This window comes from Alligator mississippiensis, chromosome 1 (genome assembly GCF_030867095.1).
Source record: "Alligator mississippiensis isolate rAllMis1 chromosome 1, rAllMis1, whole genome shotgun sequence".
Lineage (NCBI taxonomy): Eukaryota > Metazoa > Chordata > Crocodylia > Alligatoridae > Alligator > Alligator mississippiensis.
Genome location: NC_081824.1, coordinates 299,791,814 through 299,810,231, shown reverse-complemented (window position 1 = coordinate 299,810,231; position 18,418 = coordinate 299,791,814).

Here is an 18,418-nt window from a genome sequence, read left to right as displayed (position 1 = left end):
CCTGAGCCACTTTGAGCAGCTCACCGGACCCTCCATGCAGTGACACCTGCACCATCCAGCCTCATGTTAGGGTTGGAGACCCAAGCCGCCTTGAACAGCTCTCCAGGTCGCAGTCACTGTTGGACCCTCTGTGCAGTGATGTCTGCACCGGCTCACTGTGCTCTCTCATGGCAAGGGGTTGGGGACATGGCTCTTCAGGGCAACTAGAAGCACCCCCTGGGTAGCTCTTCCCTAGCTCTTCCTCAGCCCCAGCTTCTTCTTTCTTCTCCATCCCTCATCGTCTCCACACACCACCCTCCCCCCCCCACGTGCTGTGCATGTAGCTCCTTATATACCCTTTTGGGGCTCTGCCCCAAGACTGAAGCCTAGCCAATCAGGGGAGATGGAGCACAGTCTTCAATTTGGTCTGCTCCTCACCTCACCCTGATGTAGGGGCAGGGCAAACTCTTCCTGAGGCTCCTCCCCTGCTGGTCTCTGATGGGTGGGTTTGTCTCACCTATTGCTTTGGCAATTCTCTAATCCTGAGGAACTGGGCGAAGATAGGCAAGCCCACCATACATTCTTACAGTTACATTTTAGTGCAAGTGGGATTGCATGCACATACATATGTAAAATATCAAATATAACTTTGCATACATGAGGTGAGGTCAATGTGACATCCTTAACATTTGCAATTCTGAAGTCCTGAATGTTAAAACTGCATGCTCAGTATAACGGTGATGTAGATTTTATACTTAATACTTTCAGACAGAAAAGGAGGAAACTTTTTGTTTCAAATATTTGACAAAAAAAGAGTCTTTCTGATTTACTTTAAAGCTTTTTTATGGTTAAACATTGAAAAGAATGTTTAAAAAGTGGATGTGGGTTCCTATGCACTGGCAGCAACTAATATGTGTAACAGTGATCAGAATGAAATGATGTTGTATTAATAGGGTTTCCCACAGCTTTCCTTTGAACTGATATCAGTTCAAGCATTGACACGGTAACAATGATGGAAGGTCCCTATTGCAAACAAGATTCTCTTTTTTTCTGCTACTGTAAAAACAGTTAACTAAGACGATTAGATGTCCCATAGCTATTTGGACAGCATCCAGAAAAGCAGTCTTTGTGCGACCATTCATGTGTGTTGAACTTTCAAATATGCTGCTGGAGATTTACATGGTTAGTAGGAGCTTTAGAAAAACATGTGACTTTTTATTGTAGCATGGATATGTTATATAAGGGTCTACACTAGAATAACTTAACTCAGTCTAAGTAAATGTTAAGTTTAGCTTTGAGCTATACCATAAAGATCAGTATAATTTAGTTGGTAATATGCCCTCTGGGCCAAGAGATCCTGAGCCACAGCAAGATTTTGGCTAATACTAAATGCTGGCACTCTCATGCAGTCCTGTTCAAAGGGAATTCAGCACATTGATCAGGATGGCATCCTTTGGATTAGAGTTTACTCAGAAGCTGCTTTTTCCATTTCTGTTCAAGAGAAAAAACAAAAAACAAAACAAGACCTCAAGGCGCTTTCCAAAAAGAGAAAGGAATAAATCCTATGTCTTATTCAACCTTCCCTCTCTCATTAAAACAAGGAACTATATATTAATTGAATCAGTGGCTGCATAATACTTACTCCATCTGTTTATACAGTTGAGTCACTGCATTACCAATATCTAACACATTATTCGGAAAGAATTTTAGATTGTCTAGGGCATAAAGGACAACATTTATAGAAGACAATGTTCCATTTCTATATATTCTCCAATACCTTTGTACACTGCATTTACTTGAAAGCATTTGAGATGCTAATTTGAAGAAACTTTTAAAAGAATGAGATTAAAGTGAACGTTCTGATGTAAAAAATACTGCAGAGTTAGCAGGGCTGAACATCTCCCCCATGATGTTATTACCTTCCTACTTCCAACAGTTGCTGCTGTTAGAGTCCCATTATAATGAAGCTGTATAATTTCATAATTTAACAAATATATTTCCTATGGGGCATACCATAAACAAATTGTACAGGGAGATTTTGAGGGCAAATTGTCTGCTGTTTATGGATCCACAATTTTTTTGTTGTGGATAGAAATCTAGTCATTTGATTGCAAACTTTCCTCCAAAGTACAAGATGATTAAAAGGGTTGTTGGTTGTAGCCATGTTGGTCTAAGGACATAGGCAGGCAAGATTCTTTGAGTAGATGTGATATTTCTGACATACCTACTATGAAAAACTAGAAGATCCAACTCCCCTTTTTACCTCAAAACTCAAAACCACCATCACATCATTTCCATCTGTACTACAAGAAAAAATTCAGACCCTGATCCCTCCACCAACCAATCCAGTGATGTTTTACCTGATCCCTGAAATCCACAGACAAGGGAACCCTGGCAGCCCTATAATTTCCAGCCATGGAACCCTAACTGAGGAAATATCAGGTGTCATTGAATCCATCTTAGAACCTCTTGTCACTCAAAGACCAAGTTTTATCCAAGACACAACAGACTTCCTGCGAAATCTCAAAAACACTGACCACCTTCGCAGCAATACCCTCCTAGCCACCGTGGACATCACCAGCTTATATACAAACATCCCACATCAGGATGGCATCCAAACCTGCCTCATATATCTACAAGAGCAAGGTTACAAATCAGAGTACAGACCTCAAGATATTACTGAACTTATACACTTCATCTTCACACACAACAACTTCAGTTTCAACAACCAAAATTTCCTCCAGACCATGGGCACGGCTATGGACACTAAAATGGCCCCACAATATGCCAACCTTTTTATGGCCCACCTGGAAGAATTTCTTAAGAACTGCACCATCAAATCCATGCTATTCCTGAGATATATAGATGACATCTTCATCATTTGGACCAAAAACCTACAGTCTCTGATTAATTATCATCACAAATTCAACAATCATCACCCCTCCATCAGACTATCTCTTGAATACTCCAACACCAACATTTCCTTTTTAGACACTATGATCAATGTCCAAAATGGTAAAATACAAACCACCATACAAGAAACCCACAGACCAACATACATATCTACACAGAACCAGCAATCACCCTAAACACACCAAAAAAGCTGTGGTATACAGCCAAGCTCTCCAATACCACCAAATTTGCACTGAGAATACCTGCAATTGCCACCTCACAAATCTCAAAAGGGTTTCACCCAACAAAGACACTCCTCCAGAGAGAGAAAGAGATTGCACTTTTGAAAGAGCCACCTGGATACCATGCGAAGAATTGCTGCAGTACAAAAAGAAAATCCCCATGAATCACACACCATTAGTTATGACATCCCTGGAACCTGCACGGAAAATTCTCAAACACTTGCAACCCATACTAGAAGAAGACCCAGTTCTTAAAGAGATCTTTTCAGAACCACCCATCCTAGCCCTTAAACAAGCACCGAACCTTTTCAACCTCATCACCAGAAGTGAACTTCCTATGGCCCAAACCACCAAATGGATCTGGGCCATGCCAAAAAAAGAACTGTAAAACTTGCCAACACATCTCTGCCAATTCCACAATAATGACATCCCAGAACAGAACCATCACCATTCCTGGATATTACACCTGCACTTCCAGAAATGTTGTATCTCATCCAGTGCACCAAATGCCCTGATGGAAAATATGTAAGATAAACCAAACAACTGTGTACCAGAATGAACTCACACTGAAAATCCATCATAGGGTGTGCACTTCTCACAAGACAATAACTCCCTCTCCGATCTCTCAGTTCTAATCCTCAGAGGGAATTTACAAAATACCTTTCATAGATGAGCCTACAAACTTCACTTCATAAATCTACTGGATACAAAAAATCATGGTCTGATTGTAGACATTGGAATTATGACACATTACAACCTGCATGACATCTAACACATCAGGTAACCTGTCTTTAGCTGAAGATGTGCATTCCTTCATACATTCCCCTCCCTCTCTCTCCCCCCGCCACCTGCATCTTCACTGACTTCTGTTTACTCTACCTTCTTTTCTACCTTGGAGATCTCTGAACATCAGCAGATCCCAATGCCTGAGGAAGGGTGTTTGTGCCTGACAGCTTGCAAAGAACCTTTTCCTAACTATTTAGTTGATCTAATAAAAGACATCACATCTACCCAAAGAACCTTGTCTGCCAAGATGATTAAAAGACACTATCAATTTAATATTGCGAGGGGGGAAGGGGCTAGAGATAGAGTTGGGGGAGGAAGAGTCACCCCAATATGTATCAAAACATTTAAGGAAAAGTTAATAAGGATATTTTATTTAAACATTACCCAGTTGCAGTGTGAACGCAAACAAAAGTATTCAGGCACACAACAATCAGAGAATAAAACTGACTCAACACAAAAGTAAAACCAACTACTCTAGTTTTACTTTCCCATGTATGGCTAGTGCTGACTCCCAGTGAAGTCAATGAAAAAAAAAGCTTCCATTGGCTTGAATGAGTTGGATTAAGCCATAAGTAAAATGGAGCCCTCTCCTCTCCCCGTCATGCTCTACAAAATCCCACAAACAGCATTTATCAGAAGTTCTTAAACTAAATTTCACAGAGCCCTTGCTTGTGGTCGAGAGAGATTTACTCTTCATTTCCAGCTGCTTTTAAAGGTCTGCAGGTTTTTGGAGCCAAGAACTGGGAGACTTGGCAAAGCAGTTTGGAATGAAGCAAAGCAGCCAGCCAGATGACCTGTCTTTGCCACAGTCCACTGCTTTATAAGCGGAACAGAAGAGGAATCAATAGCAACACTTAGCAATTAGAATAAAACATGGGAGAGTAATGGGAGGGAAATGGTAGGTGGGTACAAGAGAAAAGGCACAGCAGCTAGAGACCAAAGGCTAGATCTTCAGAAGGACTGCACTGCCCTTCTGCCTTATGGAACCTCCTGACCCCCCCCATTTTAAGGACTCCCTGTACAATGAGGAAAGTCAGAAGGGTAGAAGGAAATGCTGGAGACATCAGAGAGTCTTATGCCTCACTCCTCAAAGAGGAAGAGGGTTACATCTACATGCTTCTTTTCAATGTTTGACCATAAAAAATTAAATGTCAGACATGCACCAAAACCTGTATGCTTGTCTCTACATTGTGGCTGCAGGTATGTGCGTTTGGCATTAGATTTGGGGAAGAAAGCGAGGTCACATCCAAGGTTTCCTAGAACCACACAAATGAGTGCCTTTCCAGGAACTGGCTTGTAGTGTATGGTGTGATTATTTGCTGTTCATTTGTGGCACAAAGGGCAGAAGTGATTTTGACCTACTATCATATTTCACTGAAGTTTCCAGGCTTTACACATATCTTACTTATGGGCATTCATCCTGGTGGGGTAAGCTCCAAATCTGTTAGATGAGCTGCTCTGGTTTGTGGGCCAGCTGTTTCTGGCCCTGCAGGAAAGGATGATGCATTCTAGACAGATTAGACAGACCTACTGGACTGGTGCTCGCTCTCCTACCTGCAAACAACTACCTCCCACCACCCGTAATTCATAGTCATAAACTCTGCCCTGGAGTTCGGGACCTAAGACACCACCTTCCATGCAAGAGGCCAGTCATGGGAGGACTCACCACGGATGGGACACCTGCCTGAGCGGATTTGAACCCACATCTTCCAAAGCAACAAAACTATAGGGTATTTTGGGTATAGGGTATTCATCTCTCCTATTGAAGCTACTAACTTTGCATAAAATAAATATCAGCTAAGACAGAGGTGGAGGGGAGGGGGCAGGGGAGGCAAGCATGACTCTATAGCTTAAATAAGACTATATACATTATTAATATTTATATATACTTAAAAATTTATTGGAACAGGGACTAAAACCCAGATTTGGTTGAGCGCCCTAACCATTACTTTACAATCCTGCTGAGTTACTTATTCTTTCTCACCCAATGAATATTGAGTATAAATAGTAAAAAGTAAACAATATTACTTGTAATAATGTAAGCTGTTTGTGACAGTTGCAAGAATATTTTAAACACAGTAGATGAATGTTATATTACGTCCTTTTGATAAAATCAAGTACTCTTGAGCCAACTGTTGCCTTTATAAATATCACACTGAGCTGCTGCAGAAGTAAAATGCTGGAATCATCACCTGAAGATCTTTCAAAGAGTACCAGGAACAATATCACATGTGACTTTAACTGTAACCAACACACTCAATAAAATCACTTGAAATAATGAAAGTTACAACAATGAAAAACACTCTTCTGTTTTTCTCAGTAAAGATTTCAAAGATGCACAGTTCAGCTTTCTGCCTCAAATGGTTTGTTTCACTTTGTCCTTTTTGAGCATTATCATTGACCATTATTAAACTTACTCACTTTTTTTCTACATTGTGTGCCCCAGCTGAAAATGTCTGCTCTTAAAAAGATTTGATTTCTCATAAAGATTCTGATTTCTCATATATTTTAAGTACCAGAAAACTGAATCAAACCCCTGCAGTGTATCTATCTCAGCACGATATCTTTTATACAAAATGTACTCTCTGTATGTTTCTTTGAACAGTCAATCTTTTCTTTCTTTAATTAAACCAACTAGGAAATTGAATGCAAAATGTCTGTTACATCAGAATGATCATGGACATTTCTACATGTACAAGGCAGTTCAACACAGTATTTTCAATAAGTGACTGTAATTTCAGCATGTTGGTCATTTCATATATGTTAGTCCTTAGTACAATGACATTTTTCACACAGCCAACCAAACATTATGCTGTAAATATTACAGACTGGCTCCAAAGGTGTAGTCACACAACTGTTATTATCAACAAGTATGCACAAGAGACTTATGTATGCACAGTGGGACCCAATTATAGCTGCTGTAGAAATCAAAGGAACTGAAAAGAGAAGCAATAATATTTTGCATTATGTTTTTTTTCTTTTACTGTTATAAGATTTGGGGAACATAAGATGTGTATATTGTTAACATACATAGTGAGCACCTGAGTTCAGATGCTTCCCCAAAGGGTAATATTGTGATTGGATGTTAATAGAATAATTAAGAAAAGATTTTCAGAATCTATGTTTCCACATCATGCCTAGGTCCAGGCTTCCCCCTTTGTCAGCCTCTGGTTTAGTGTCTCTTCATCATCTCCACTGCTGACAATGGTTTCCTCAGTGGGAATATCACAACAACTGTAGCCCCTGCCAGAATCTATTGGCAGGGAATTACTCTCTGAGTCAGAGCCTAATGCCATTACAGGGTCTGCAACAGCTGCAGCAGTAATACATCCGCAAGTCATTTGAAAATTTTATGATGAATAAAAACTATCCATTACACAGACCTATACATTATATATTAACCTATTCAGTTACATTGACAATAACCTTCTCCCTCTGTATAATCTTAACCTTGCTAGTTCCAGTATTTGTTAAAAGATACTTAAAGCTTGCTATACAATGTAGTAATCCCTGCATAAGTATTACTTAACCTATTCTACCTTAAACAAAAGACAGGATGTTGAAAAGAGAAAGGGGACTAAAAATCCCTACAATACAAAAGGGAACCATTAACGTATAATAGCAAGCGACTGTGTAAGGAATAGAAATACAGAAAAAATAAGGTGAATATTGGGGAATGATGAAAAATTATGGACTTAAAAATATAGTTATGAGTCTTTGTTAAGATAGTCAGGAATCTCAAACACATCCAGATGCCCCCAGCTTGCAATCTGATATGCAATAACACAGCCAAGATTTGAAAAATAAAAAGAGGAGGTGGTTAGGGGTAGAAAAGGGGAATTGCACATAACTGTGAAGCCTTTAAAAAGTAATAAAAAAGGATCATCAACTATAAACACAATCCCATCAAAGGAAATGCATACTTGTCCACAGGTTCTCTTGTAGGAAGCTTGTCATGCAAGTTCCTGAGCATCCTCGACATTGGGAGAAGATGCTCAACAACTTAGTAACTTGCAAGACAGCCCTGCATGAGGTGAAAAGCAACAACAATATTAATCTACATTTGTAAAAACAGTGAACTTAAAATGGATGAAACACACTGGGCACATCTACACATGCATTAATGTGCTGTACTTCCTGCGCATTATGTTTATTATCTGTAATAACAGATACTGTGCATTCAGTAGGTAACTGGTGCTACTTCGCAGTAGCGCCAGCGCATGCCTTTTTATTGCTGCTAATGCGCAGTAGAATAAGTCTACTGCACATTAGCACAGATTTTGCCATGACATGCTAATATGCAGTAGAATTAGTCTATTGCACATTTAGTGTCTCGTGTAGATGCACCCACTGTCACCTATCTTCAATGGGCCAAAATGTAATCTATAACCTCAAATATATATAAATAATATTTTATTTTACTTGTTTTTATTATCCATTCTCTGTAAATTCCTTTTAGAACATGGTTACTTTTCTGTGTATTATACGGGGTAATCATTACAGTGTCTTTCACAGAATCCACAGAGCTCTGAAAACAGCATATTTTAATTAACATGCACTTCCGGTGAGTTTATTCTCAGTGCAATATCACGTTATAAAATATTATAAAATGGTTATTAAATTTTTTTTTAGCTTCAAAAGGTGACTGTGCAAATGTGTTCTTCCTCAACAGATCTGCTGCTTCCATGCATGCAGAGCCTTACTTTACTAACTGCTTACTTTATTAACAGAAGGCTTTTATGGGTTGCATATAAAAAAACAGAACATGCATCTGTCCTGTTGTCCAAAGTCATATATACATATGATAAAAAAGAAAAATCCAGACACATTATGAAATACCTCATCAGGAAGGGGAACCTAGTGGAATAATGAGTTGTATTCAGGGTTAGTAAATAATGTGTTGTATTTAGGGCTTGCTTCAGGGTTAGTAAAAGACTTTATTTAGTGATATGGAGGAACCTGTCATCAATTTTTGTGAAAATTAAGTTCTAATTTTAAGAAAAAAGTGCCCATCTCTTTTGATTGCAAAGATCATTTTCCATATAGGACTAAATGCCTCCTTGCTGTTGCCCATTTTCCCCCTAGAATAGCAGTGAAATAGGCAAAACACACCTACCAGACAAAATAAGTAGACAAAGGTGAAACTTATAATAAACACATTGGTTTCACTTTATTGTTTCAAGTGTTGCCAACTCACTCCATACTGTCAGGACTAAATCATTACATATTGTGAGATTTAAGGTCCCAGTTGCTAAATCATGTTATTACCTAAGGATCTCAACTGCCATTTTAGAAAAAAGACATTTTCTCCAGCCTTCATGACAATGGGAAAAAAGCTCAGAATGGAACCGTAAGGACTCCAAGAGCAAAAATCAAATAAAAAGAACTCTAAATTGTGATTTGTTGCATCTCATGATTTTAAGCCCTCTTATGACTGATGAGGGGGTCTACCCTCATGATTTTCAAACACTCCGAGTTGCCAGTGCTGCAGCTGGGAGAGCACTAAGTGATATCTGAGGCAAGTACTGAAGCTAATCATAAGGGAAGAATACAAGGAGATACTCTGCCTTTGGCTGCCAAGATTCTCTCGGTTTATAGCAGCAGCCAAGGAGCGGAGGGAAGCACAGACTATCTATTTCTCTCTGACCTTTGGTGGTCACCAGCTTAGGATGGGTTAAATGAATGGATATGCTCCAATAGCTACAAAGGCAGCGCTGCGCTGCGGAATTGAGAGAAAAAGCCCCTTTTCTTCTTCCAGCAACCAGGAGTAAGAGGAGCTTGGAAAATCTGAAGCCTTATTATCAGAGAATTACTAACAGGAGGCTGATAAAAAAACAACGATGGAGGCCGCTGAATAGGCCCTGCGACAACAGCCTGGTAGGAAACCCTGCACCACTCTACTTCCCAGCAGTTGGACTTTTCTCCAGGGTGCACTGCTGGTTTTGGACACCTCCCCTTTTCCTGTCTCTGGTAACAGTCTGCCAGCTAGTAAACATTTGGAATAGCTGTAAAGCCCTTTTGTATCTGAATGTCTTTGGTGTAATTGCAGAATCGCTGGCAATTACGGAAAGACCATTTAAAATATATATTTTTTTTTCATGGCATTAATATGAACTTCATCTTTCAGAGAGAAAAGGAACCAGCTCAAGGTATCTGGGTTACATGTTTCCATTTATATAGAAAATATGAAGAAAAATCTGTGTCTTAACTGTTTTTTATCCCTATTGGTATTATAAATGGGTAAGATGTACAAATAGCTGGAGAAAGAAAGTGCTACTATTTCTGTTTTAGAAATATGACATCTACAAAGATTAAGTAACTTGCCTAAGGTCACATAGAGAGCCTGTGACAAAGCTGCAAAATTAATCCAGGCCCAGTCCAGTGTCTTAACCACAACGTCACTCTTCTGATTTCACACGACACTGAAGTGAGTTTTCCACATTATCTGTAGGTATATTTTCCCTCCTAAACAGGGAAGAATTCAGCCCATATTTTCAGTGAACCTGAAGAGAAGTTTAAACAATGTTACGGTTTGAATTGCTCAATTTGGCATTGTTTTAAACCAGAGGTTCAAATCAGAGGCTAGATCTGGCCCATGGAGCCATGTCATCCAGTAATTTGTCACTGTGGAGAAAAGCAGCAGGGGTAACTGCTGTGGCTTCTGGAGCTGCAGCAATAAATGCTGCCACTGCTTGTCCTACCAACAAATTTCTGGACCCATGGGAAGTCCCCTGGGCCAGATCGGGAGCACGGAGCTGCATCATAAGGCCCATGGAAGTAGAAATTTGGGGCTGGGAAGAGAGGGGATTGCCATGGATCCAGGAGCTGTGGCCAAATTCCAGTTCCATGGGCCGGGTGACTTGCCTCTGTCCTCTAGATACAGCCCATGGACTGGCCCCGCACCATTTATTCAGCTCACAGGGCCAGCTGAGTTGGGCACCACTGTTTTAAACTAAGGAAAAAGTGTTACTTCCCAGAGAGTAACTTGAGCAACTGAAAATTAAAATGGGAAATTTAAGTATGGCTGTGCTACACCCCTCTAGCCCCCTTCTAGGATTTCCAAGGAAACATTATCAAGGTCACAGTCCATCGATATAATTAGTACTAGCATTTGCCTTATATGGTACACATAATGGCTTTATCTCTCTCCTCCAGTTCTAACAAATAGAGCATTTTGTGGATTTTTAGGCAGAAGAGATGAACTACGTCTTAATAACATACAGAACTGAAACACTTGGAATGCTCCAAAACTACATAACAAGAGAGGAATAATATAAAAGCTTCTGGGTAATTGGAAAATGATTTGAACAAAAAAGCAGAAATGCAGTCACAGTTAAATAGTCTTTATGTGACAGGATATCAACTATTTCTCAAACTAGACATGTGTGGTTACTGAAACTGTCACTTTTTGAAAGAAGCACTGTCACCAGATGGTACTAAGCAAACTATACAGCAATGTGTGGGGGGAGGGCAGAGGGGAGGGGAAAGTATTACCTGCTAAAAGCCTAGGTTTCAATCTTTATGAATAGTACAGTATGTATTAGACTGAATAGGTGTGCTGTTGAAACATGAAAGTCAGATTGAGAAGTCACTGTCATGCTCCTTTGTTCCTCTGACAGCCATATATTGTAAGAATGTTTCATATAGCTGGGTAAAGATTTAAATATATGCAATCAAGAATAGATCAGAAAGACTGACAGTGTATTGCACTGAAAGGTATATTTTATGTGAAATGCAAAATTAGGATACATATCCAAGTTGGTCCAATAAAAGATATTACACAAAAAACAAACAAAAATACCTTGCCTCTTATCCAAAGAAGGAAGTTAATGTCGTTCTTTTTTTTCCTTCAGCAAAGAAAAACCCATTTATGTAGATTCAGAAGGAGAAACATTTGGAAAGTTGACAGGATATCTTATTTAAAATCCTAATCCCTGATAAAGAGTTTCCATGAAAGAAAAAAACCCCCCCCAAAATAATCCACCAAAAGTCAAAAGATTGAAGATGCAAAGTCAAAGGTTCCTATGATGTCTTAATACAGCACCACTTGTGCAGATGGATTACGGTATGATCTAATTTTATCACATGCTACATAATTCAGGAGAAAAGCTCTAGACCAGTGGAGGCCAACCTTTTTGGCAGGTGCGCCACAAATTAGCCCCACACCCTCCCTGAGTGTCAGTCTGATCTCCATCCCTTGCCTGATTTGCTGCTCTGCTTTGTACCACTGTGTTCCCTGCTCCCTCCCAAACCTGCTGAATGCCATAGTCTACCACCAGTAGGCCACCTCTGCTTTAGAGCAGGTCTAAAACAGGAACCATCCCTCACTGTGTTTAGTATAAGGCAACCCAGATCGTGGCTGGGGTCTGTGTTAATATAAATAATTCCTGATGCAACTCTTAGACAGATCCCTACTCCAGCAGAATTTGGGACAGAATGATAACCTGCCCCTGAACACCCACCTGAACCCAATGCCATTCCATCATGACTACATGATAGCAGCCATGAAGGGGACCCAACAGTGAATGCTACTTGGAACAGAAATGTGTCTGCATTCAGAGACTTCTCCTGCTCCTGTCTCCCAAATACAACTGCATAAATCCCACCGAACACTAGATGAAGGGCACTGGAAGAGTTCCAAGCGTGTCACAGATCTGGCATTCCTCTTCTTCCACACATCTCTAGAAGGCTCAGACAGTCTTGGCTCTCATCTGCTAGTATTAGTGGAGGAAAGAACATGAGCTATTTAAGGAATTACCCATCTTCCTCAGACAGTCCTAAATGCTTGGGAAAAGCAGTGGTATTTTCATTATCTTTTTAATTGCAGACAAGAAAAAAAGCAGTCTCAATACTCAAGTAAAAGCAGCTTAGTTGATGGCATCTTGGTCATACGATGCAGAGTCCAAAACCTACATGCTAGGGATTATGCAAGTTTTTAAGAAACCATTCACTTTGAACAGTGGAGACTTTTTTTTGTGTAGTGCTTGGAAACGAAGCACACCCTGTGGAAGAACATTAGCTTAAAAAATCTCCCCCCCCCACCCCCCCGCTCTATTTAACACATTTTGAATGTGATTTTGTTGACTGCATTGGTGTTATGTTTGCATACCTAGCTGTCTCCTGGACTTCAAAAGTCTTCACACTATTTTTTTTAACCAATAACTTCAATTATCACTGCTGATTTTTAAAAACATTATTTGCCTTTATGCTACCTTTTGCATCAGAGGCCATGAAAATAAGTGTTTCAATTTTCAGTTACAGGAAATTGAATCTCACTTTCATATTCCTAAATAGTACCACAATGCTATAACATTTGGATTGCAAACTCTGCTTGTGAAGCGTGGTCTGCATTCTGTAGAACTTGCCTGTTTGTACAGAGCTTAATTTCTGGTCCAAACTGTCTTAATTTTGGAGCCATTACTGAACTCCATAAATAACCTACATTATAAATTCTTCAGACAGGCACTATGCTATTGCTGATGAGTGGCCATACAACGGGATGTATGCCTACCTTGTATGCTGCCATGGTACAATACATTGTGCATTATAAGCCACAAAATAGGTTAGCAACCTGAAAAATTAATATATCGTAATTTATTCTCAAAGGAAGAAGTACTTTCAATTTTTTTTTCATACATGAAGGAACTGTACACAGAAAATATGATCTGAAATAAATATTTTCAGGAAATCCAAGCTGTTTCAATAAAATTTAGGATAGAGTATTTCTATGGTGATGGTAGAAAGCATACAGCAGCAAAGAAAATCTCTATCTTTAAGGCTAGATCAATACACTGGCTGTAAATGAATATATGTAAAATAAACAGGGCATGTACTAGAATAGCTGTGAAGCTACTCCAGCTATGACATTTACAGGAGGTGAGGCAAAGAAGGTCAGCATTTGATATTTACTTGAACTGTGCCACATAGTCAAAAAGGACATTCTCTGTGTGCTCTTTCTGCGATACTTTGCTCACGATTACAAAAGCCTAATTCTGTCCACACTGATTTATGTGGCAGATTCCTATCAACTTCAAGGGCAGCAGGACCAGAAGGAGTATGCCTTCAGTCACTTATTTTTAGCAGACAGGGTGCCTACAGAGTACACAAAATAAACAGTCCCTATTTAAACAGGGACTTCAATACGGTATCCCAGGCCTTCGATACGGTATCCCACACCATACTGGTGAACAAGTTAAGAGGCTGTGACTTGGAAGACTACACAGTCCGGTGGGTGGCGAATTGGCTAGAGGGTCGCACCCAGAGAGTCGTAGTGGATGGGTCAGTATCGACCTGGAAGGGTGTGGGCAGTGGGGTCCCGCAGGGCTTGGTCCTTGGACCGATACTCTTCAATGTCTTCATCAGCGACTTGGACGAGGGAGTGAAGCATACTCTGTCCAAGTTTGCAGATGACACAAAACTGTGGGGACAAGTGGACACGCCGGACGGCAGGGAACAACTACAAGCAGACCTGGACAGGTTGGACATATGGGCAGAAAACAACAGAATGCAATTCAACAAGGAGAAATGCAAAGTGCTGCAGCTAGGGAGGAAAAATGTACAGCATACCTACTGCCTAGGAAATGACCTGCTTGGTGGCACGGAAGCAGAAAGGGATCTTGGAGTCGATGAACATGAGTCGGCAGTGTGACGAAGCCATCAGAAAAGATAATGGCACTTTATTGTGCATCAGCAGATGCATGATGAGCAGATCCAAGGAGGTGATACTTCCCCTCTATCGGGCGCTGGTCAGACCGCAGTCGGAATACTGCGTGCAGTTTTGGGCGCCACACTTCAAGAGAGATGTGGATAACCTGGAGAGGGTCCAGAGAAGGGCCACTCGTATGGTTAAGGGCTTGCAGGCCAAGCCCTATGAAGAGAGACTGGGGCACCTGGACCTCTTCAGCCTCCTCAAGAGAACGTTGAGAGGCGACCTTGTGGCTGCCTTTAAGTTCATCACAGGGGCACAGAAGGGAATTGGTGAGGTTTTACTCACCAAGGCGCCCCTGGGGGTTACAAGAAATAATGGCCATAGGCTAGCAGAGAGCAGATTTAGATTGGACATTAGGAAGAACTTCTTCACAGTTACAGTGGCCAAGGTCTGGAACGGGCTCCCAAGGGAGGTGGTGCTCTCCCCTACCCTGGGGGTCTTCAAGAGGAGGTTAGATAGGCATCTAGCTGGGGTCATCTAAACCCAGCACTTTCCTGCCTATGCAGGGGGTCAGACTCGATGATCTATTGAGGTCCCTTCTGACCCTAACATCTATGAATCTATTCCCAGAAGTTCCTATCTATACCCAGGGATGCTCCCAGCCCGCAAGTCAAATCCAGCCCCCCGCACCAGGTTATCCAGCCCAGGGGTCTCCCCACATAACTGTGGGGAGCCTTGCAGACTGTGGGCCTATGAACTAGATTGGGTGTGCAGGGCCTGATCCTGGTGTGTTGGGCCAGGCAAGAGTGACACATGGCCACATGGGGCTGGACAGGGGTGGTATGGGGTCCCCATCTGGGCATGAGGGATGATACAGGACGATGATCCGGGGGCACGGGGTCTGATCCAACCCACAGATGGCCCCATTCTTTTCACGCGGCCCATGGAACCAAAATGGTATGGTACTTAACAAATCTAAAGTCTGTAGTGCTGTCCTATACTGTGTTTTTACCCTGTTCGAGTCATAGCTCACGATTTACAGCATTCTTAAGTCACTAAAATACTAATACCTTGCTTTACTGGTATTTAGAGACACCAATATTGATTATACACACTTGATATTTAGAGATACCACTATTGATTATATCCACTTGATAAGGCATTTAGGTCTCAATTCTGCTCCCATTTACTTTGATGACAAAACTCTCATTGATGGAGGACTGGTCCCTTGAACAGGAGGCCTCACAGAGCTCATTTCGGAACTACAAATACTTACCTTTTCATGTTTTTGTTAGTAACAGCACACTCCTTTCCTTCTTATAGGTACATTATACTTGGTTTCCAAGTACAACATGTGTTACAAGAGAACCTTGATGCATCACTTGTGCATTAAAACTGACTCTCTAGGCTCTTTACTACCAGGTGGATTTGTACATTTGCTGCATTTTAAATTTCACAGTTAATGGAGGATTAAGTAATATGCATCTTAGCTCCATTTTACAAGCAAATAAAACTGTCCTCTTGGTTCCTGACCTAAAAATTTAAGCAAGAGATTTATGCATATCTCTTGATTGCTTTCATTATAGTTATGCAATGCTTTTTCAAATTAGTTTTGGTGGGTTAGGATATAAATAGCTGCACTGCTAATGGCACCCAGGGATTTATGGCCAATATCCAGATTGTCCACTGACTGACTTCATTTTCCCTTTGATCAAACTTGCTCCACTCTTTGTAAGTGTAGAAACAGGTAATGGAAAACTCAGGGTTTGCTGCAAGTTCTTCTTAAAGGCCAATTAATTTTTTAAAGAAGAATGAATAAGAACCCACAGCGGAGCTAAACCCAGAGCAGCTGGCAGTCATTAAGGCAATTTTCCAGTGGATAGAACATGTTTACTAAGAGGATGAAAATAAAAAGTTTACTGGAATAAGTGTAACCATTATCAGAGCATCTTGATTGAGAATTTTAGTTTTCCTCACCTCACAGTATAAACCACATAGATTAAAGTGAGAGGGGACAGCTGCCTTCAGTTTTATTCTAGCAAATGGTGAAAACTTTAACATAACCCCACTGCTATGCACCTGAGCTATCAGTGCAAAGAGCTGATATACATGATTGCTGCCATATCTGAAATTAAATATTCAGTTCTACACATAGAAATAAGATATCCCTAAAAGAGAATCAGTGTAGTGTAACCAATTAAGAATTGTCTAACTGATGTCCCCTCAAACAATACCTTGTTTCCAAGAACTTGTACTAACCTTAATTATTTCCAAGGACCTGTAAAAACCTAAGACCAACTGAAGGAGTAACTCTGTTCTGACTTTCCATCGTGCACCTTTACTTCACTGTACTTTGTCTTGTGGGATACCATACAGAGAAATGAGCAACACCTACAACAGGGGAGGGCAATTATTTCAGCTGAAGGGCTGCTTAAGGAGTTTTGGTGTGTGGTCGAGAACCATAAGGATAGTCGTCTCACCCTTTGACAGGTGCCCCACTCCCTGGCTGCCATCTTGCCACTGGAAGCCCCTTCTCTTACCCCCTGGAAGGCATCCTTTGGGGGAGTGCTATCTTAGAACTAGAAAAAAACAACTTGCATAGTAAAACTCAAAAATCTTATATTTTAATTTTATTTAAAAAATATTTTGTCCTGATTTATGCACATTTGTATATAGAGGCAATGGCATAATAGCTCAAAATAAAGTTTTACTCTTCTATATTGTGTGCAGGGGGGGTAGGTGGGATATGGTTGGAGAAGCGGGGTGTGTATGGGGGGAGGTGTGGGGTTTGTGGGGGAAGGTTTGGGTGTGCATGTGTGTGGGTTTAGTGGGGTGTGCGTATGGTGGCCCCCCCCCACCCCATCCGTGACTGGTAGTGGGTCTGTGGTGGGGCACGTGCCTCCCCTGGCAGGACTGTCCCCCACTGCTGATGCCACCGGTTGCTTCTGCAGGTGCTTGCCAGGCCCATCCCTGCCACCGGCTGCTTCTGCGGGTGCTCACCAGGCCTGTCCCCGTCACTGGCTTCTGCAGGTGGTCACCAGCCCATCCCCATTGCTGGCTTCTGCGGATGCCACCCCAAACTCAGGAGACACCAGTTGCCCATGCCATGGTGGACAGCCCATGGTGCCAGTGGCAGCAGCAGCAAACAGCAGGCCCTTGAGTTGCTCATGGCCCATGCAGGAGGAGCCCCTTGGTACTGCGCAACTCCGGCTGAGTCCTGAGTTGCACAGGGCAGCAGAGAGTAGAGCCAGGCTGGTGCGGCTCACATGGAGCTTCCAGGATTCAGCCAGAGCCACGTGCTGCTGCAGGGAGCCCAACGCATTGGAGCTGGGGGCCTGGCTTTACTCCCTGCCACCAAGTGCAGCTCCCAGGTCTCAGCCAGGGTGGCAGACAGTGGGGCTGAGCTAGCCCATTCCCATTGTGTGGAGCTCCCTGCCACCCGTTGGCCAAATCCTGGGAGCTGCACGTGGCACCAGCGAATGGGGCCAAGCCACCAGCTTTACCACACGGGGCTCTCTCCAGTGGCACATGGCTCCAGTCAAATCCCAGAAGCTGCACATGAACCACAGGGAGCCCCATATGATGGAGCCAGGCAAGTCCAGGCCCCACACTCCCGCCAACCCAGGCTTTGTGCTCCCGCCAGCCATGGCCCTGGTGCAGGCTCTGCAATCCCACCCAGTTGCAGCTTCCCTCCCTACTGCTTCTCTACCTGCTGTCTGGAATGCTGCAGCAGGGACAGGAGGAGGATCTACTGGATGCCGGGGGAGCTGAGCAGTTTCCTGGGTGGCTACAGCAGTGGGAGCAGCAGCCCTACCTGGAAACTGCGTGCACTGGCTGGGGCCTAGGCCTACCCACAGGTGAGGGTGGGAAT